The following is a 19255-nucleotide window of genomic DNA, read 5'->3' on the forward strand; positions in this document are numbered from 1 at the left end:
GGCTTCTCACTGCCGTGGCTTCTCTTGTTGTGGAGCACGGGCTCTAGGCATGTGGGCTTCAGTAGTTGTGGCTCACGGGCTCAGTAGTTGTGGCTCTCGGGTTCTAGAGTGCAGGCTCAGTAGTTGTGGTGCACGGGTTTAGTTGCTGTGCGGCATGTGGGATCTTACCGGACCAGGGCTCAAACCCGTGTCCCTGCATTGGCAGGCTGATTACTGACCACTGCGCCACTAGGGAAGCCCCCAATAGCATTTCTGTCTGGGAGTCAGAATCAGGATATTTTTGAAAGATGTAAGTGTTTTCTTCATAATTAAGTCAAGAGAGATGAACCTACTCACTGGAGCCTATTCTGAAAATAAACCAAATGCTTCCTATCCAACTCAAAATACTCAAGTAGAGTCAAGAGAGGTCTATATAACATCAATACATAGAGAATAAAAGAGAACTATTGATTTTTTTCTCTCAGATGATTGGTTTATGTGATATAAACTCTTGTGGTGCCTGAACATTGTCCTGTCTTAGATTTATGCTGATACCTGCAAAAAGGAGAACATGAGAAAGATCACAGTAAGATAAGGAGTATAAGTTTAGAGGGAAGAGTGAACAAGAGTTAAAAAGATTTACACAGGAAGATTTGGTGGTCTTTGGGGGCTAAATGAAGAGAAATAGCAAAGAGACCAATATGACACCACTGGGCACAAGTGCTCACCACTGCTGCAAGGCCTGGCTGTCTCCCAAAAGTTTCTGCTCTGGTTTATACTGTGTACACACTCGTCTTGGCTGAAGTTGAAGGAAGACCTAATTTGCATAAATATTTACCTTTAAAATATAATGTCAACAATTTCTTAATTTGAAAAAATTTGAGGAAACCATCTGTAGGCAGAAAACAATGGCTCAAGGAATTTCCATAGCAAACCATTTTGTTATCAACAAAACATTATTGAGGCAAATGTGAAAGTCTCATCCCTTTTGTCATACTTGCCTTAAGACAAATTGCTGTTTACCTATCATCCAGGGCCTATCTGTATAGACCGATTGAACTACCTAAGAAGAAAATGTCTTTGTGAATGAGAGAGCAGGAGAGATTTCTAAAGCTTTTCTCTGATGTATAGCAACTATTAGCATTTCTTTTTGGAGGAGAATAGCTTTACTTTCATTTTTTGCATTCCTCCAAAATTACAATATAATTTTCTGAGGATGCTCCAGCAAAGCTCCTTCATTTAGACGCAGGCACTGCTTGGGAATGAGAAAGCTGGACTCTAAGTTCTGATGACTGTCTATGGGACCTAGAAAAGCCTGCTAAGCCCTGGTCTCAGTTTTCATATATGGAAAATGTGGAGACTGACTTCAAGGTATTCTAAGATCAATTCCAGTGCCAGTAGTCTGGAAATCTATGCTTCTCCCTGACAGCTCAGAGAAAGAAAAGAGGTTCAGAAAAGCCATGTCTCTAGTACGTCTTGTTGATTATGAGTAATAAAAAAGTAGTCTAATACTATGGTTTGAGTAATGAAAATTTTTACTTTTGTGAACAACTATATTTTCTAGGCTCTCCCCAGTTAGGAATTATAGTGCAAGTGAAAGTAGAATTGGTAACCATATGTCTTAGTGTGTACATAGTTAGGGACCTTCCCCCATGGCCAAAGAAGTGTCAACATATCACCATATGAATTCCAAAATTTGTGAAGTAGAGAGATTCTCTTCATCAAAACAGTACAGGAATTCTGGAGAAGGTGAACAAGATGCAATAAAACTGGCAGAGCTCTAGAATTTAGCATCTCAGTGGGCAAAGAGATAATTGACTAAAGTGTGTTTAAAAGCAAGTAGGTCTGTGAAGTGCAGAACGCATTGGTGTGGCCTCCTTTTCCAGTAACAAGCTGTGTGATGTAAGCCAAGTTCCTTAACCTCTCTGTGTCTCAGTTTTTTTGTCTATAGAAGAAGGGATTGGAGTGAATGCATTCCTAACCACTTTCAGTTCTAGAGTCTTATGACTCTGTAAGAAGAGATTAAAATGCAGTCAATTACAAATTAATAATGTAAACAAATTGTACAGATGCATATTTTAAATCCTTAAGAGAATAATTTCTTCAAAGACACTCATTTACATATAAATTATGTATAAGTTAATCAAAACTCATAGAGTCACACAACTTTAGACATGAAAGAGACCTTAGCAATCAGTACTGACTGTTGTAAAACCGTGCATTATACTTACCTATGAATGTGCCCCTTTCCTTGTGAGTTCTTTGAGGCATAAATAGTCCTGTGTTTCTTTGTATCATTACTACTTAGACCAGAACAGATATAGAGTAGATACTAAGACTAGTTAAATAAATATTGCAGATAAAGAAACTCTGAAAAGTTCTGCTAAATTGCCCCAAATCACACAGGTAGCTAGAATGAGACTTTGCCTCTTCTGAGACTCAACCCATGGAGGGCTGGGTTTTTTTAAGGCCAAATTGAGATGGTTTTTCCAAGAAGTATCATCAGCAGTAGCATCTATCATGAAAAGAGGCTTTCTAAGGGCTTTAAGGCAAGCCAAATAAAACTGAGCAGAGAGTAAGGCCCACAGTACATATTCCATAATTATTCATTGACAGATTTAAACCTGAATCAAGTGACCCACCTTCTTAAAAGAAATAAAATTTTATTTCCATGGTAGCTGTCCTTAGGATGGCCACCTTTATTTCTTCTCTGCTTGTATCACAAGCTACTCCCCCATCAAGAGATGAAGTCTATTCCTCCACACCCTTGAACCTAGCCCAGCCTGTCACTGCTTTGACCAATAGAGTTCAGTAAGAGCAACACCGCATCAGTTCTGGTCCTGATCTTTAGGAAGATAGCAACTTTTGCTGTGGTCTCTTGGAGGCCGAAGCTGTCATTTACAAAGTTCAGCGTCACTGCTGAAGAGGTCCTGAGACTACATGGAGACCAGGAGGAGCCCAGCCGAGTCCAATCTCCCAGCCACCACCCCCATGTCCCCGTACCCAGGCTACCAGGCATGTGAGAAAGCCATCTTGAACCCTCCACCACAGCTCAGCTTCTAGCTAAATATTGCAAAGTGACAGCAGTCGATGACATGTGGAGCAAAGGACACAGTTGAATCCTAGTTGAATTCGCAGCAGAGAAAATCTTGAGATAAAATAAAAGATGGTAGTTTCAGGTCACTTGGTTTTGGGATAGCTAATTTGCAGTCATAAATAACTGAAACAATTCCTTGTTTTAAAAGTATATAATTCTACATTTTCCATAAATGAAAATTTTTCTTATCTCCTATTCTTATCCCAGATTAACACAATTTAGAAAGATTTAATAGTGTTGACCAATTCCAAGTTTTGCTATTTTAAGAATTTGCCCAGGATGTCAACATTAAGAAAAGCTGCTATTTATTTTATAGAAAGGGAGTTTTAAAATGGTATCCATTGTGTATATAACCTATAATATCAATTTCTTTCCCAATAAATGTAGGTTTACCTCTTATAAAGAAGTCAGCTGATGCAGTACAAACTTGCCTTGCACAGGTGTATTTGTTTGGCAAAAAGTATTTAAAGAGGACGACTGTCATTTATAGCCTGAGTACTATCGTTTTTCTTTCTTCCTCTTTTACTAACCCCTGATTTACTGTTTCTATTTTCTCTCCAAATACTTCATTCTGTTATATACGGATTCTTTCAGAAAACCTTTATTGCCTCCCGCCTGCATTGCTGACACAGTCCCAAGCACTGGTGAAAAAGCCATGATGACTAAGAGCTAGACGTGTCCCTCCAGGGGCTCGCATTCTATTAGGGAAGACAAGTTAATAAACAGGGCCCATGGGGTATAGTAACTATGAAAATGTACTAAAATGGAATAAACAAAAAAGAGAATGGGAACCTAGAGATGACAACAGTGCCTACAAGGGTAAGGAAATTATTCCAGAGAAGGTGAATTTGGATCTTAAGAAATAAATTTTGCAGACAAAGAAATGGTAGAGGACAGTTCAGGCAGACATTTACAAAAGCTTGAAAAAGTATGGATAAAAAATGGCAAAACTTCCATTGTGGATGTAGCAAAAGTGGGGAAGGCAGGGGAATAACAAGAGATAAATAATGGATTATGGTAGAGACGAGCTGGGGGCACAGAGTGAAGAATTCCTATGCCATAAACTTACAGTCAGTTGGCCTTTGCCCAGTGCTCCCTCTGGGGCTTTCTGACTGGGTAGCATACTTATCACCATCTACAGCTAATTAGACCAGAGCGTATACCTGCTCAAAGTCAGTCCATCCTTTGGCTTGGTTGTGACCAAGCAGGTTCTCTATCTCAGACATTTGTCTTAAGATATATGGTCGGTGACTCTGCCTGACCATACAGTATTATACACTGGATCAAATGATCATGGAGACATGCAGTTAGCTCTGATTTCATGGCAAGCTAAAACCACAAGTAAGTTAATGATGCAGGGCAGCAGAAATGCTGCAGGCCTTGCAAAGTCTGCGGATAAGAAAATGGAGCTGTGATGCTGAGAGAGGCAGAAATGAAGGAGCAGGCAGGCAGAGTGAAAGTGAGAATGAGAGAGGCATTGACCCACAAAGAGAACCATGGGGAGAAGATCATTTCTGAGAGGAGGGTATGGGACTGGACAGTTAGGTCAAATATAGTACAAACAGCAGCCAAATGAGGACTCGGTTTTATCCACTGGATTTGAGAATTGCTACTGACCTCAGAAAGAATGTAGTTTCAGGGGACATGTGACCAGAATTCTAGACTTTACCATTAGAAGTTCTGAGTTTACATGGAGGGTCTATGAAATAAGGCAGATGCAGTATGATGGATGCCAATGACATTCTATCAACTGGTGAGGCCGTGGGAAATGGCTGCAAGGATGAGGGGATTCAAAACATGTTCAAAAAGGCCACCCCTCTCTAAGGGATACGATGATCTTCCCTTTCCTCCACTCTATATCTCCTAATTGAGGAGGAATTGAGCTCTGCATTCTGCTTTCCATTCTCCTTAGATCTGTTGCCTTCTCTTTTGTTCATGGTCACAGCTAATGTGGGTAAGCCTGATGGATCAACTTCATCTATGTAAAACTAAGCAAGTCCCTACTGTAGTCTGACTACCATTCATATATTGAAAGATTAGGTGCAGGACCTCAGAAAACTTTACCTTTCAAAGAAACTTGTGTAGCCTGGGGCTGTGGAGAGATGGAGTGCCATGAGCTGTGTTCTGCATTGTGATTTTTCTACCACTGGGATCCTTAGAGTGTGGCTATGTTCCCTCTAGGCTGTGGCCACATATCTAGTAGAACAAATGCTGACAACATAACGAGACATTTTCTTGTTGCTGGTACAGCAGTTGATGCCTTATTCATAGCAGCTTTTGGTTCCTGTTTCCTCTGGTGGTATTGTTGCCCAACAAGAGCAGGAAGAGTGAGTGTGACAAGTAATCTATACGAGCACCAGTTATCTTGAAGAGGGTCCACAAGCCATTTGAGAACTGCTGCTTGTTGTAATATCACATTCCATTAGTTACCCTCAAAGGATCTAGGAACTAAAATCTTTCAGGGAAACAGCTCTTGCTTTTAGAACAATCAGTAGAAATCTACTTATTTTCTATCTCAGTTTTGAAGGAGAAATGAGAAAAGAAAAAATAAGAAAACAAGCAAGGAGTGATGATCAAAGGAATGAAAAAACAAAACAAAACAAAACTCAACAACAAAAGAATGTCCTCTGAGAAAGCTTGGAGTTGAGTTTTATTCGTTTGTTTATTACTGGCTGAGATATAAAGGAAGTTAAAAGAATAGAGCTGCCTTCTTTCATTAATATATTAGCCAAATATAGCAAGTCTGACTGTCCTTTGCTAACCACCAGGGTGCACCAATGCACACACTATTCCAAACTTCTAACAAGATCAGCGGTTGTCCCCAATCAAAAAATGGGCAGAAGACCTAAATAGGCATTTCTACAAAGAAGACATGCAGATGGCCAAGAGGCACATGGAAAGATGCTCAACATCACTAATTACTAGAGAAATGCAAATCAAAACTACAATGAGGTATCACCTCACACCGGTTAGAATGAACATCATCAGAAAATCTACAAACAACAAATGCTGGAGAGGGTGGGTGTGGAGAAAAGGGAACCCTCTTGCACTGTTGGTGGGAATGTAAACTGATACAGCCACTATGGAGAACAGTATGGAGGTTCCTTAAAAACCTAAAAATAAAATTACCATAGGACCCAGCAATCCCACTAATGGGCATATACCCAGAGAAAACCATAATTCAAAAAGACACATGGGGCTTCCCTGGTAGTGCAGTGGTTGAGAATCTGCCTGCCAATGCAGGGGACACGGGTTCGAGCCCTGGTCTGGGAGGATCCCACATGCCGCGGAGCAACTGGGCCCGTGAGCCACAATTACTGAGCCTGCGCATCTGGAGACTGTGCTCCGCAACAAGAGAGGCCGCAATAGTGGGAGGCCCGAGCACCGCGATGAGGAGTGGCCCCCGCTTGCCACAACTAGAGAAAGCCCTCGCACAGAAACGAAGACCCAACACAACCATAAATAAAAAAAAAAAAAACAAAAAAAAAAACACGTGCACTCCAAGGTTCATTGCAGCACTATTTACAATAGCCAGGTCGTGGAAGCAACCTAAATGCCCATTGACAGATGAATAGATAGAGAAGATGTCGTATATATATACAATGGAATGTTACTCAGCCATAAAAAGGAACAAAATTGGGGCATTTGTAGAGACGTGGATGGACCTAGAGATTTCATACAGAGCGAAGTAAATCAGAAAGAGAAAAACAAATATCATATATTAACGCATATATGTGGAATCTAGGAAAATGGTACAGATGAACTGGTTTGCAAGGCAGAAATAGAGACACAGATGTAGAGAACAAATGTATGGACACCAAGGGGGGAAAGCGGGGTGGGGGTGGTGGTGGTGGTGGTGGTGGGATGAATTGAGAGATTGAGATTGACATATATACACTAATATGTATAAAATAGATAACTAATACGAGCCTGCTGTATAAAAAATAAATAAATAAAAAAAAATTTTTTTAAAAAGATCACAGGTTGTCACTTCTGAAAAGAATACAGTGTGGGGAGGGGGTTGGACTTTTGGGGCACTGTTTATCATAGCACAATGCTCAAATCCTTTGAATTTTTTTTTATTACATCTACAGTCTGTTCTGCTACAGCACATATTTTAAAATGCAAATCAACTCACATTCAATTGGTAATTATGGGAATGATGTCAGCATAACACAGAAAAACGAATTGGACCAACGAAACATGATTTTTCGTAGTGTGATCATTCTTGGAGGTGATCGAGGTTCAGCTTTTTCACAGTTCAATAAAATACAAGCTTCAATGATATTTGAAGAGATTCAAAAAAGAAAAAAGCTGAGAAGTCTCCAAATGTTTGCCTTTAGTGCAAATGGTGGCTGGTTCAATAGTGTGGAGACCTGCTCTATTGTCCATTATGCTAAACTACCTGAGAAAACTGTAAATGCAGATTAAGAACCTGGGCACTTTCCCGTGTTAAAACAAGAAAATAACAACAAAAGAACCCCCAAACTTCTGAATCATATTTTTTATTTTGGATGTAACTGTCCTTTTGTAAAGTGGCTCTTGTTAAAGATCTGTATCTCCAAAGGGAAGCTTGAGGTCCAGGGTCTGAGACATCAAAGGGTAGACTGGCTCAGACTGTGGGGCAAAGGCCAGAGGAGATTTAACTCTTCTAGTATCTTCCAGAATCTTATTGTTTTTGTTAGTGTCCTGGTTAAAAAGTGCCCTAGGTTTTGCAGTGTCTGCTCCTGACCCTATTTTTCCCATGAGTGTTCTTATGTTTAGTGTGTGATTTTGCAAAAAAGTGAAGAAAGGATACATATGGTGGTATGGCAGAAACACCTGTACCTAGTATTTTTTCTTGAACATTTGTATAAGACCTACAAAATGCCAGACAGTTTCCTAAACATTTTACATTCCTTATCTCATTTAATTCTCACAACTGAATGAGGTTGGTTGTATTACTATGCCATCTTTACAAAATGAGGAAACTGAGATCCAGAGAGAATAAAGAGAAAGCAGAAGAAAGAGTGTTTTAAATGGATATGCATCTGGATGGGGTGGGAGGGTGAGGTCCTATTCTTTAAATTATAAAGAAAAGGAGTGGGAGGACTGTCTTAAAAGGTGAATTTTCTGGGGATTAAGGTTCTGTCAGAATGCTGCTATCATGTAAAAGTGGCATATAACCTTACTTGATGAAAACTGGCTTTCAAGTTTTGCCAAAAGTTTATATGCATAACCAATTCCCCTTTTAATTCAGCTTTTCAAGCTTTCCTTCAACTTGTCAACAGATAGTTCATATGAAGAAATGCTGTGTATGATGACTGTAGTCATTGTACAGGCTCATATCACTAAAATTGGTTATTCTGGTCCACTGGAGTTAATAAACTGCAATCTCTCATTTCTACCTTCCTCCCTCCCTCCCTCCCTCCCTCCCTTCCTTCCTTCCTTCCTTCCTTCCTTCCTTCCTTCCTCCCTTCCTTCTTTCCTTCTTTTTTCCAAATTATTTGGGTTACCTACCGAAGTTAGCTCAGCACAAACTCAGGCCGGGCATGGATTATGGAGTCCCCATAAACCTCTTGTATACAAGCTTCTGAAAGGCTCAGTTGCTTACTTCTCTACATATGAAATTCTGCCAATAGAGAAATTCTTTCAGAAATCAATTTAATGGGAGTAAATGAAAATTTAATGGTAAACAGGCATTGTGCAAGATGCCTAAGGCACAGGCTTCAGGCATAGCAGAATGTAGTAGGTGATATTATCTCCAGCTGCCTTTCTGTGCATCTGAAGATTGGTAAAAACCATTCTTGTTTTCGTGATGTGTTCATAATGCAGCAAAATATAGGAGCTTGTTGCATCACTTGCTAATTGTATTCTGGGGCTCTGAAAGGAGAAAATGTCATCATTGAATTAACATTTTATTTGAATTTCACAGTGAGGAGAGAATGTATTAAAATGGAGTAAATAATGCCTGTAAATTTACAAGGAAAGAAAAATGTGACATTGCTTTTTGTAACTCTCCCTGCCATTGCTTTATAACAAAAATGCTTTTCTGATTTTTTTTTTCAAATTTTGTTTCTGATGCCAACTCCTCCGGCTTAGGTGTAGTTCCTCTTTTGAGAACAAATTTGAATTTTAAAGCATTCCAGTAGATGCAGATCAGTGTTTAGCAAAGTGTGGGCTGAGGACCACTCCTATCAGAATCACCCGAAGTGCTTGTCAAAAAAAAATGTGGGGCTTCCCTGGTGGCGCAGTGGTTGAGAATCTGCCTGCTAATGCAGGAGACACGGGTTCGAGCCCTGGTCTGGGAAGATCCCACATGCCACGGAGCGGCTGGGCCCGTGAGCCACAGCTGCTGAGCCTGCGCGTCTGGAGCCTGTGCCCCGCAACAAGAGAGGCCGCGACAGTGAAAGGCCCGTGCACCGCGATGAAGAGCGGTCCCCGCACCGCGATGAAGAGTGGCCCCCACTTGCCGCAACTAGAGAAAGCCCTCGCACGAACCGAAGACCCAGCACAGCCAAAAATAAATAAATAAATAAATAAAATAAATAAATTAAAAAAAAATGTGAATTCTTCGACCCAAGACCCAATATTTGCTGAATTAGAATATTCGGATGTGGGGTTCTGGGCCTCTACATTTTAAACTAAGTCTTCATGACTATTATACACACTAAGGTTTAGTGGGTATAAAATTTAGGTTTAAATCACTGATTTAGAAAATTCAAAGAGTTCACGGTAGGTGTAATTGTTTCAACCAGGCAAAACAGCCATTGGTTCGTTGATTGATTGATTGATTAGTATAAATCTCGCATTTTTCTCTGACACTTTGAACAGGCTTTGTTTTTTCATTCAAACTGAGTCAAAGTTAAATAATCTGCTCAGTCAGTCAAAACTGAGGACCAAGTCAATAAATCAAAATCCAATCATGTAACCAATCTCAGAAATCTTATCTGACTGAAAAATGACATTGAAAACGCCCCATACACAAAGTTTGTCAAAATAGTCGAATTGGTTTGAGTATAGAAACAACCACAAAACAAGATCCTAGATATATTTAGGTTTATTCTAAAATCTTCAGTTGCAAATATTGATACATGCAGGTCACTCAGGACCTATTTGTTGCTAAATCTGAGAGTGTCTTTCCAGTATTTAACTTACTTGATTTCTCAGCTGTCAGTTGGCATTGTTGAATGCCCCCTCCTTTTTGAAATGGTCTCTTTCCTCGGCTTCTATGATTCCACACTGTAGGAGTGAAGACAATGCTTCTGCTGCAGTAGATATATCCCTAAATCTTGGTGGCTTAACACAAAAGAAGTTTATTTCTCACTCTGTAAAATCCAATAGTGTTTTCCCTCAGGGGACGAGGAGCGTTTCTGGCTTCCTCTGGGTGTTGACATTGAGCCACTGGATGGTGAAGACAGATCATTATGGGAGATTTTTATGCATCAGCTTTGTAAGTGGCCTTCAACACTTTTGCTCCCATTCCATTAATCAGAGCTTAATCATATGGTAAGATCGAACTTCTTGGTAGGCTGAGAAAAATAGTCTAGAAAGAAGAGGAAGCAGATTGATGCTCAGATAAAAATCTCTGCCAAACAAATTCTTGTTTTCTTCCTAAGACTTTGCATGCTCTTTTCTCAGATGCATTTGTGACTTTGTTCTCTGCCCAGTCCTCGAACATTGATTTTCCTCCTGGCTCTGTTCTAAGTCTGCTACTCTTTTTGGTCTCCAAACTATCCCTGGTCAGTATCGTTCTGTCTCATGGCTTTAGTGTACATGTCTAGCCCAGGGAGCCCCCAAAGCAAAGTCAAATTGCTACTGAAACTCTACCCCTCAGTATCTCAAAGGGACCTCAACCTCAAATGTGCCAAAGTGAATTTGTCAGCTCCATCCTGAATCTTCTCGCCTTCCAGCCTTCCCTGACATGGTAAATGGCACTATCCTCCACCAAACTGCCCAAATCAGAGACTTGGGAGCTCTCCCTGATTCCCCAACTCTTCCCCTTGTCACTCGGTCAGTCATTAAGTGCTCACAATTTTAGTTGCCAAATATCTCCTACATCTAATCATGTCTCTCCAGCTCCAGCTCCAGTATCTGAGTGAAGTTCATCATCATCATTTTCCTCCTACTTGGTTTCTGCCCACAGTCTCGCTCTCTCCAATCTACTCTCCCCACTGCCATCAAAGCCAGTTTTCTAAAATTATCTTATGTTCATATCTTTTCTCTGCTTTAAATCTATCAATGGCTTCCCTATGCCATCACGATAAAGTCCAAGCCCTTTAACACGGTATATAGTGTCCTTCATAATTTAGTCCCTCTCTCCCCCTTGACCTTTAACTCCTCCTCTCTCACTATTTCCTTCAAACATACAATATTCTTTTGCTTGTTTTCTAGAGTATACCATTCTCTCTTTTTCCTCTGAACTGATTCATATACTGTTCCCTTTACTCAGAACACTTTCTTTAACTTCTTTGGGAGTCCAAATCTAACTCATTTTTCAGGTCTCAGCTTAAATGTCACTCCCTTTTGGAGATGTAAAGGAATTCCTTAGTTTAGATTAGAAGCTCTGTTTATGCTCCTGTAACACCTGGAACTTCATTCTATTTTCAAAGTTAAAATGTTTATTTACCCCACTATTCTGTAGTCTCCATGAGAAAAGTAGCTGTATCTTTCTTTTTTTTTTTTAACATCTTTATTGGAGTATAATTCCTTTACAATGGTGTGTTAGTTTCTGCTTTATAACAAAGTGAATCAGCTATACATATACATATATCCCCATATCTGTTCCCTCTTGCATCTCCCTCAGTCCCACCCTCCCTATCCCACCCCTCTAGGTGGTCACAAAGCACTGAGCTGATCTCCCTGTGCTATGCGGCTGCTTCCCACTAGCTATCTATTTTACATTTGGTAATGTGTATATATGTCCATGCCACTCTCTCACTTTGTCCCAGCTTGCCCTTCCACCTCCCCGTATCCTCAAGTCCATTCTCTAGTAGGTGTGCGGCTTTATTCCCATCTGCCCCTAGGTTATTTATGACCTTTTTTTTTTTTTGATATTCCATATATATGTGTTAGTATATGGTATTTGTTTTTCTCTTTCTGACGTACTTCACTCTGTATGACAGACTCTAGGTCCATCCACCTCACTACAAATTACTCAATTTCATTTCTTTTTATGGTTGGATAATATTCCATTGTATATATGTGCCACATCTTTATCCATTCATCTTTTGATGGACAGTCAGGTTGCTTCCATGTCCTGGCTACTGTAAATAGAGCTGCAGTGAACACTGTGGTACATGACTCTTTTTAATATTTATTTATTTATTTATTTATTTATGGCTGTGTTGGGTCTTCGTTTCTGTGCGAGGGCTTTCTCCAGTTGTGGCAAGCGGGGGCCACTCTTCATCGCGGTGCGCGGGCCTCTCACTATCGTGGCCTCTCTTGTTGCGGAGCACAGGCTCCAGATGCGCAGGCTCAGTAATTGTGGCTCACGGGCCCAGTTGCTCCGCAGCATGTGGGATCTTCCCAGACCAGGGCTCGAACCCATGTCCCCTGCATTGGCAGGCGGATTCTCAACCACTGCGCCACCAGGGAAGCCCCATGACTCTTTTTGAATTATGGTTTTCTCAGGGTATATGCCCAGTAGTGGGATTGCTGGGTCGTATGGTAGTTCTATTTTTAGTTCTTTAAGGAACCTCCATACTGTTCTCCATAGTGGTTGTATCAACTTACATTCCCACCAACAGTGCAAGAGGGTTCCCTTTTCTCCACACCCTCTCCAGCATTTATTATTTGTAAACATTTTGATGATGGCCATTCTGACTGGTGTGAGGTGATACCTCATTGTAGTTTTGATTTGCATTTCTCTAATGATTAATGATGTTGAGCATTTTTTCATGTGTTTGTTGGCAATCTGTATACCTTCTTTGGAGAAATGTCTATTTAGGTCTTCTGCCCATTTTTGGATTGGGTTGTGTGTTTTTTTTGATATTGAGCTGCATCAGCTGCTTGTAAATTTTGGAGATTAATCCTTTGTCAGCTGCTTCTTTTGCAAATATTTTCTCCCATTCTGAGGGTTGTCTTTTTGTCTTATTTATGGTTTCCTTTGCTGTGCAAAAGCTTTTAAGTTTCATTATGTTCCATTTGTTTATTTTTGTTTTTATTTCCATTTCTCTAGGAGTTGGGTCAAAAAGGATCTTGCTGTGATTTATGTCATAGAGTGTTCTGCCTATGTTTTCCTCTAAGAGTTTGATAGTGTCTGGCCTTACATTTAGGTCTTTAATACATTTTGAGTTTATTTTTGTGTATGGTTTTAGGAAATGTTCTAATTTCATTCTTTTACATGTAGCTGTCCAGGTTTCCCAGCACCACTCATTGAAGAGACTGTCTTTTCTCCATTGTATACTATTGTCTCCTTTATCAAAGATAAGGTGACCATATGTGCATGGGTTTATCTCTGGGCTTTCTATCCTGTTCCATTGATCTATATTTCTGTTTTTGTGCCAATACCATACTGTCTTGATTACTGTAGCTTTGTAGTATAGTCTGAAGTCAGGGAGCCTGATTCCTCCAGTTCCGTTTTTCTTTCTCATGATTGCTTTGGCTATTCGGGGTCTTTTGTGTTTCCATACAAATTGTGAATTTTTTTTTTTTGTAGTTCTGTGAAAAATGCCAGTGGTAGTTTGATAAGGATTGCATTAAATCTGTAGATTGCTTTGGGTAGTAGAGTCATTTTCACAATGTTGATTCTTCCAATCCAAGAATATGGTATATCTCTACATCTATTTGTATCATCTTTAATTCCTTTAATCAGTGTCTTATACATTTCTGCCTACAGACCTTTTGTCTCCTTAGGTAGGTTTATTCCTAGGTATTTTATTCTTTTTGTTGCAATGGTAAATGGGAGTGTTTTCCTAATTTCACTTTCAGATTTTTCATCATTAGTGTATAGGAATGCAAGAGATTTCTGTGCATTAATTTTGTGTCCTGGTACTTTACCAAATTCATTGGTTAGCTCTAGGAGTTTTCCAGTAGCATCTTTAGGATTCTCTATGTAGAGTATCATGTCATCTGCAAACAGTGACAGCTTTACTTCTCCTTTCCGATTTGGATTCCTTTTATTTCTTTTTCTTCTCTGATTGCTGTGGCTAAAACTTCCAAAACTATGTTGAATAATAGTGGTGAGAGTGGGCAACCTTGTCTTGTTCCTGATCTTAGTGGAAATTGTTTCAGTTTTTCACCATTGAGAACGATGTTGGCTGTGGGTTTGTAATATATGGCCTTTATTATGTTGAGGTAAGTTCCCTCTATGCCTACTTTCTGCAGTGTTTTTATCATATATGAGTGTTGAATTTTGTCAAAAGGTTTCTCTGCATCTATTGAGATGATCTTATGGTTTTTATCCTTCAGTTTGTTAATATGGTGTATCCCATTGATTGATTCGCATATATTGAAGAATCCTTTCATTCCTGGGATAAACCCCACTTGATCATGGTGTATGATCCTTTTAATGTGCTGTTGGATTCTGTTTGCTAGTATTTTGTTGAGGACTTTTACATCTATGTTCATCAGTAATATTGGCCTGTAGTTTTCTTTCTTTCTGACATCTTTGTCTGGTTTTGGTATCAGGGTGATGGTAGCCTTGTAGAATGAATTTGAGAGTGTTCCTCCCTCTGCTATATTTTGGAAGCATTTGAGAAGCATAGGTGTTAGCTCTTCTCTAAATGTTTGATAGAATTCGCCTGTGAAGCCATCTGTTCCTGGGCTCTTGTTTGTTGGAAGATTTTTAATCACAGTTTCTATTTTAGTGCTTGTGATTGGTCTGTTCATATTCTCTATTTCTACCTGGTTCAGTCTCGGAAGGTTGTGCGTTTCTAAGAATTTGTCCATTTCTTCCAGGTTGTCCATTTTATTGGCATATAGTTGCTTGTAGTAATCTCTCATGGTCCTTTGTATTTCTGCAGTGTCAGTTGTTACTTCTCCTTTTTCATTTCTAATTCTATTGATTTGAGTCTTCTCCCTTTTTCTCTTGATGTGTCTGGCTAATGGTTTATCAATTTTGTTTATTTTCTCAAAGAACCAGCTTTTAGTTTATTGATCTTTGCTATTGTTTCCTTCATTTCTTTTTCATTTATTTCTAATCTGATCTTTATGATGTCTTTCCTTCTGCTAACTTTGGGTTTTTTTGTTCTTCTTTCTCTAATTGCTTTAGGTGTAAGGTTAGGTTGTTTATTTGAGATGTTTCTTGTTTCTTAAGTTAGGATTGTATCGTTATAAACTTCCCTCTTAGAACTGTTTTTGCTGCATCCCATAGGTTTTGGGTCATCGTGTTGTCATTGTCATTTGTTTTTAGGTATTTTTTGATTTCCTCTTTGATTTCTTCAGTGATCTCTTGGTTATTAAGTAGTGTGTTGTTTAGCATCCATGTGTTTGTATTTCTTACAGACTTTTTCCTGTAATTGATATCTAGTCTCATAGCGTTGTGGTCAGAAAAGATACTTGATACAATTTCAATTTTCTTAAATTTACCAAGGCTTGATTTGTGACCCAAGATGTGATCTATCCTGGAGAATGTTCCCCGAACACTTGAGAAGAAAGTGTATTCTGTTGTTTTTGGTTGGAATGTCCTCTAAATATCAATTAAGTACATCTTGTTTAGTGTATCATTTATAGCTTGTGTTTCCTTATTTATTTACATTTTGGATGATCTGTCATTTGGTGAAAGTGGGGTGTTAAAGTCCCCTACTATGATTGTGTTACTGTCGATTTCCCCTTTTATGGATGTTAGCATTTGCCTTATGTATTGTGGTGCTTCTATGTTGGGTGCATAAATATTTATAATTGTTATATCTTCTTCTTGGATTGATCCCTTGATCATTATGTAGTGTCCTTCTTTGTCTCTTATAATAGTCTTTCTTCTAAAGTCTATTTTGTCTGATATGAGAATTGCTACTCCAGCTTTCTTTTGATTTCCATTTGCATGGAATATCTTTTTCTATCCCCTCACTTTCATTCTGTATGTGTCCCTAGGTCTGAAGTGGGTCTCTTGTAGACAGGATATATACAGGTCTTGTTTTTGTATCCATTCAGCCAGTCTATGTCTTTTGGTTTGAACATTTAATCCATTTACATTTAAGGTAATTATCAATATGAATGTTCCTATTACCATTTTCTTAATTATTTTGGGTTTGTTATTGTAGGTCTTTTCTTTTTCTTGTGTTTCCTGCCTAGAGAAGTTCCTTTAGCATTTGTTGTAAAGCTGGTTTGGTGGTGCTGAATTCTCTTAGCTTTTGCTTATCTGTAAAGGTTTTCATTTCTCCGTCAAATATGAGTGAGATCCTTGCTGGGTAGAGTAATCTTGGTTGTAGGTTTTTCTCCTTCATCACTTTATGTCCTGCCACTCCCTTCTGGCTTGCAGAGTTTCTGCTGAAAGATCAGCTGTTAACCATATGGGGATTCCCTTGTATGTTATTTTTTGGTTTTCCCTTCCTGCTTTTAATATTTTTTCTTTGTACTTAATTTTTGATACTTTGATTAATACGTGTCTTGGCATGTTTCTCCTTGGATTTATCCTGTATGGGACTCTCTGTGCTTCCTGGACTTGATTAAATATTTCCTTTCCCATATTAGGGACGTTTTCAACTATAATCTCTTCAAATATTTTCTCTGTCCCTTTCTTTTTCTCCTCTTCTTCTGGGACCCCTATGATTCGAATGTTGGTGCATTTAATGTTGTCCCAGAGGTCTCTGAGACTGTCCTCAATTCTTTTCATTCTTTTTTCTTTATTCTGCTCTGCAGTAGTTATTTCCACTATTTTATCTTCCAGGTCACTTATCCGTTCTTCTGCCACAGTTATTCGGCTATGGATCCCTTCTAGAGAATTTTTAATTTCATTTACTTTGTTGTTCATCACTGTTTGTTTGCTCTTTAGTTCTTCTAGGTCCTTGTTAAACGTTTCTTGTATTTCCTCCATTCTATTTCCAAGATTTTGAATCACCTTTACTATCATTATTCTGGATTCTTTTTCAGGTAGACTGCCTATTTCGTCTTCATTTGTTAGGTCTAGTGGGTTTTTACCTTGCTCCTTCATCTGCTGTGTGTTTCTCTGTCTTCTCATTTTGCTTAACTTACTGTGTTTGGGGTCTCTTTTTTGCAGGCTGCTGGTTTGTAGTTCCCGTTGTCTTTGGTGCCTGCCCCCAGCATCTAAGGTTGGTTCAATGGGTTGTGTAGGCTTCCTGGTGGAGGGGACTAGTGCCTGTGTTCTGGTGGATGAGGCTGGATCTTGTCTTTCTGGTGGGCAGGTCCGTGTCTGGTGGTGTGCTTTGGGGTGTCTGTTTACTTATTATGATTTTAGGCAGCCTCTCTATTAATGGCTGGGGCTGTGTTCCTGTCTTGCTATTTGTTTGGCATAGGGTGTCCAGCACTGTAGCTTGCTGGTCATTGAGTGGAGCTGGGTCTTGATGTTGAGATGGAGATCTCTGAGAGATTTTCACCATTTGATATTATGTGGAGATGAGAGGTCTTTTGTGGACCAATGTCCTGAACTTGGCTCTCCCACCTCAGAGGCACAGCCCTGACGCCTGGCTGGAGCACCAAGAGCCTGTCATCCACGTGGCTTGGAATAAAAGGGAGAAAAAAAAGACGGAAAGAAAGAAGAAGATAAAATTTATTAAAATAAAAAATAGTTATTAAAAGAAATTTTTTTATGTAATAAAAAGAAAAAGAAAGAAAGAACAGAGCAACCAAACCAAAAAACAAATCCACCAATGATAACAAATGCTAAAAACTATGCTAAAAAACAAACAAAACCAGACAGACAGAACCCTAGGATAAATGGTAAAAGCAAAGCTATACAGATAAAATCAAACGCAGGAGCATACACATACACACTCACAAACAGAGAAAAAGGAAAAAATATATATATATTGTTGCTTCCAAAGTCCACCTTCTCAAATTGGGATGATTTGTTGTGTATTCAGGTATTGCACTGATGCAGGGCACATCTAGCTGATCGTGGAGATATAACTTGCTGCTCCTGAGGCTGCTGGGAGAGATTTCCCATTCTCTTCTTTGTTTGCACAACTCCCAGGATTCAGCTTTGGGTTTGGCTCTGCCTCTGCATGTAGGTTGCCTGAAGGTGTCTGTTATTCGCCCAGACAGGACGGGGTTAAAGGAGCAGCTGATTTGGGGGCTCTGGCTCACTCAGGCTGCGGGGAGGGAGGGGTAGAGATGCGGGGCGAGCCTGCGGCGGCAGAGGCTGGTGGGACGTTGCACCAGCCTGAGGCGTGCCGTGTGTTCTCCCGGGGAAGTTGTCCCTGGATCACAGGACACGGACAGTGGCAGGCTGCACAGGCTCCTGGGAGGGGAGGTGTGGACAGTGACCTGTGCTTGCACACAGGCTTCTTGGTGGCGGCAGCAGCGGCCTTAGCGTCTCATGCCCATCTCTGGGGTCTGCGCTGATAACCGCGGCTTGCGCTCGTCTCTGGAGTTCCTTTAAATGGCGCTCTTAATCCCCTCTCCTCTTGCAGCAGGAAACAAAGAGGCAAGAAAAAGTCTTGCCTCTTCCGGCAGCTGCAGACTTTTCCCCGGACTCCCTCCCAGCTAGCTGTGGTGCACTAGCCCCTTCAGGCTGTGTTCACGCCGCCAACCCCAGTCCTCTCCCTGGGATCCGACTGAAGCCCGAGCCTCAGCTCCCAGCCCCCGCCCGCCCCGGTGGGTGAGCAGACAAGCCTCTCGGGCTGGTGAGTGCTGCTCGGCGCCGATCATCCATGCGGGAATCTCTCTGCTTTGCCCTCCGCACTGCTGTGGTACGCTCTCCTCTGCGGCTCCGAAGCTTCCCCCCGCCGCCTCCCGCAGTCTCTGCCTGCGAAGGGGCTTCCTAGTGTGTGGAAACCTTTCCTCCTTCACAGCTCCCTCCCACTGGTGCAGGTCCCATCCCTATTCTTTTGTCTCTGTTTTTTCTTTTTTCTTTTGCCCTACCCAGGTACGTGGGGAGTTTCTTGCCTTTTGGGAGGTCTGAGGTCTTCTGCCAGCATTCAGTAGGTGTTCTGTAGGAGTTGTTCCACGTGTAGATGTATTTCTGATGTATTTGTGGGGAGGAAGGTGATCTCCACGTCTTGCTCTTCCGCCATCTTGAAGCTCCTCCAGCTGTATCTTTTGTACTCACTACTGTATCTCTAAGGTTCTTAGTGGGCCCTC

Source organism: Balaenoptera acutorostrata, chromosome 2 (genome assembly GCF_949987535.1).
Source record: "Balaenoptera acutorostrata chromosome 2, mBalAcu1.1, whole genome shotgun sequence".
Lineage (NCBI taxonomy): Eukaryota > Metazoa > Chordata > Mammalia > Artiodactyla > Balaenopteridae > Balaenoptera > Balaenoptera acutorostrata.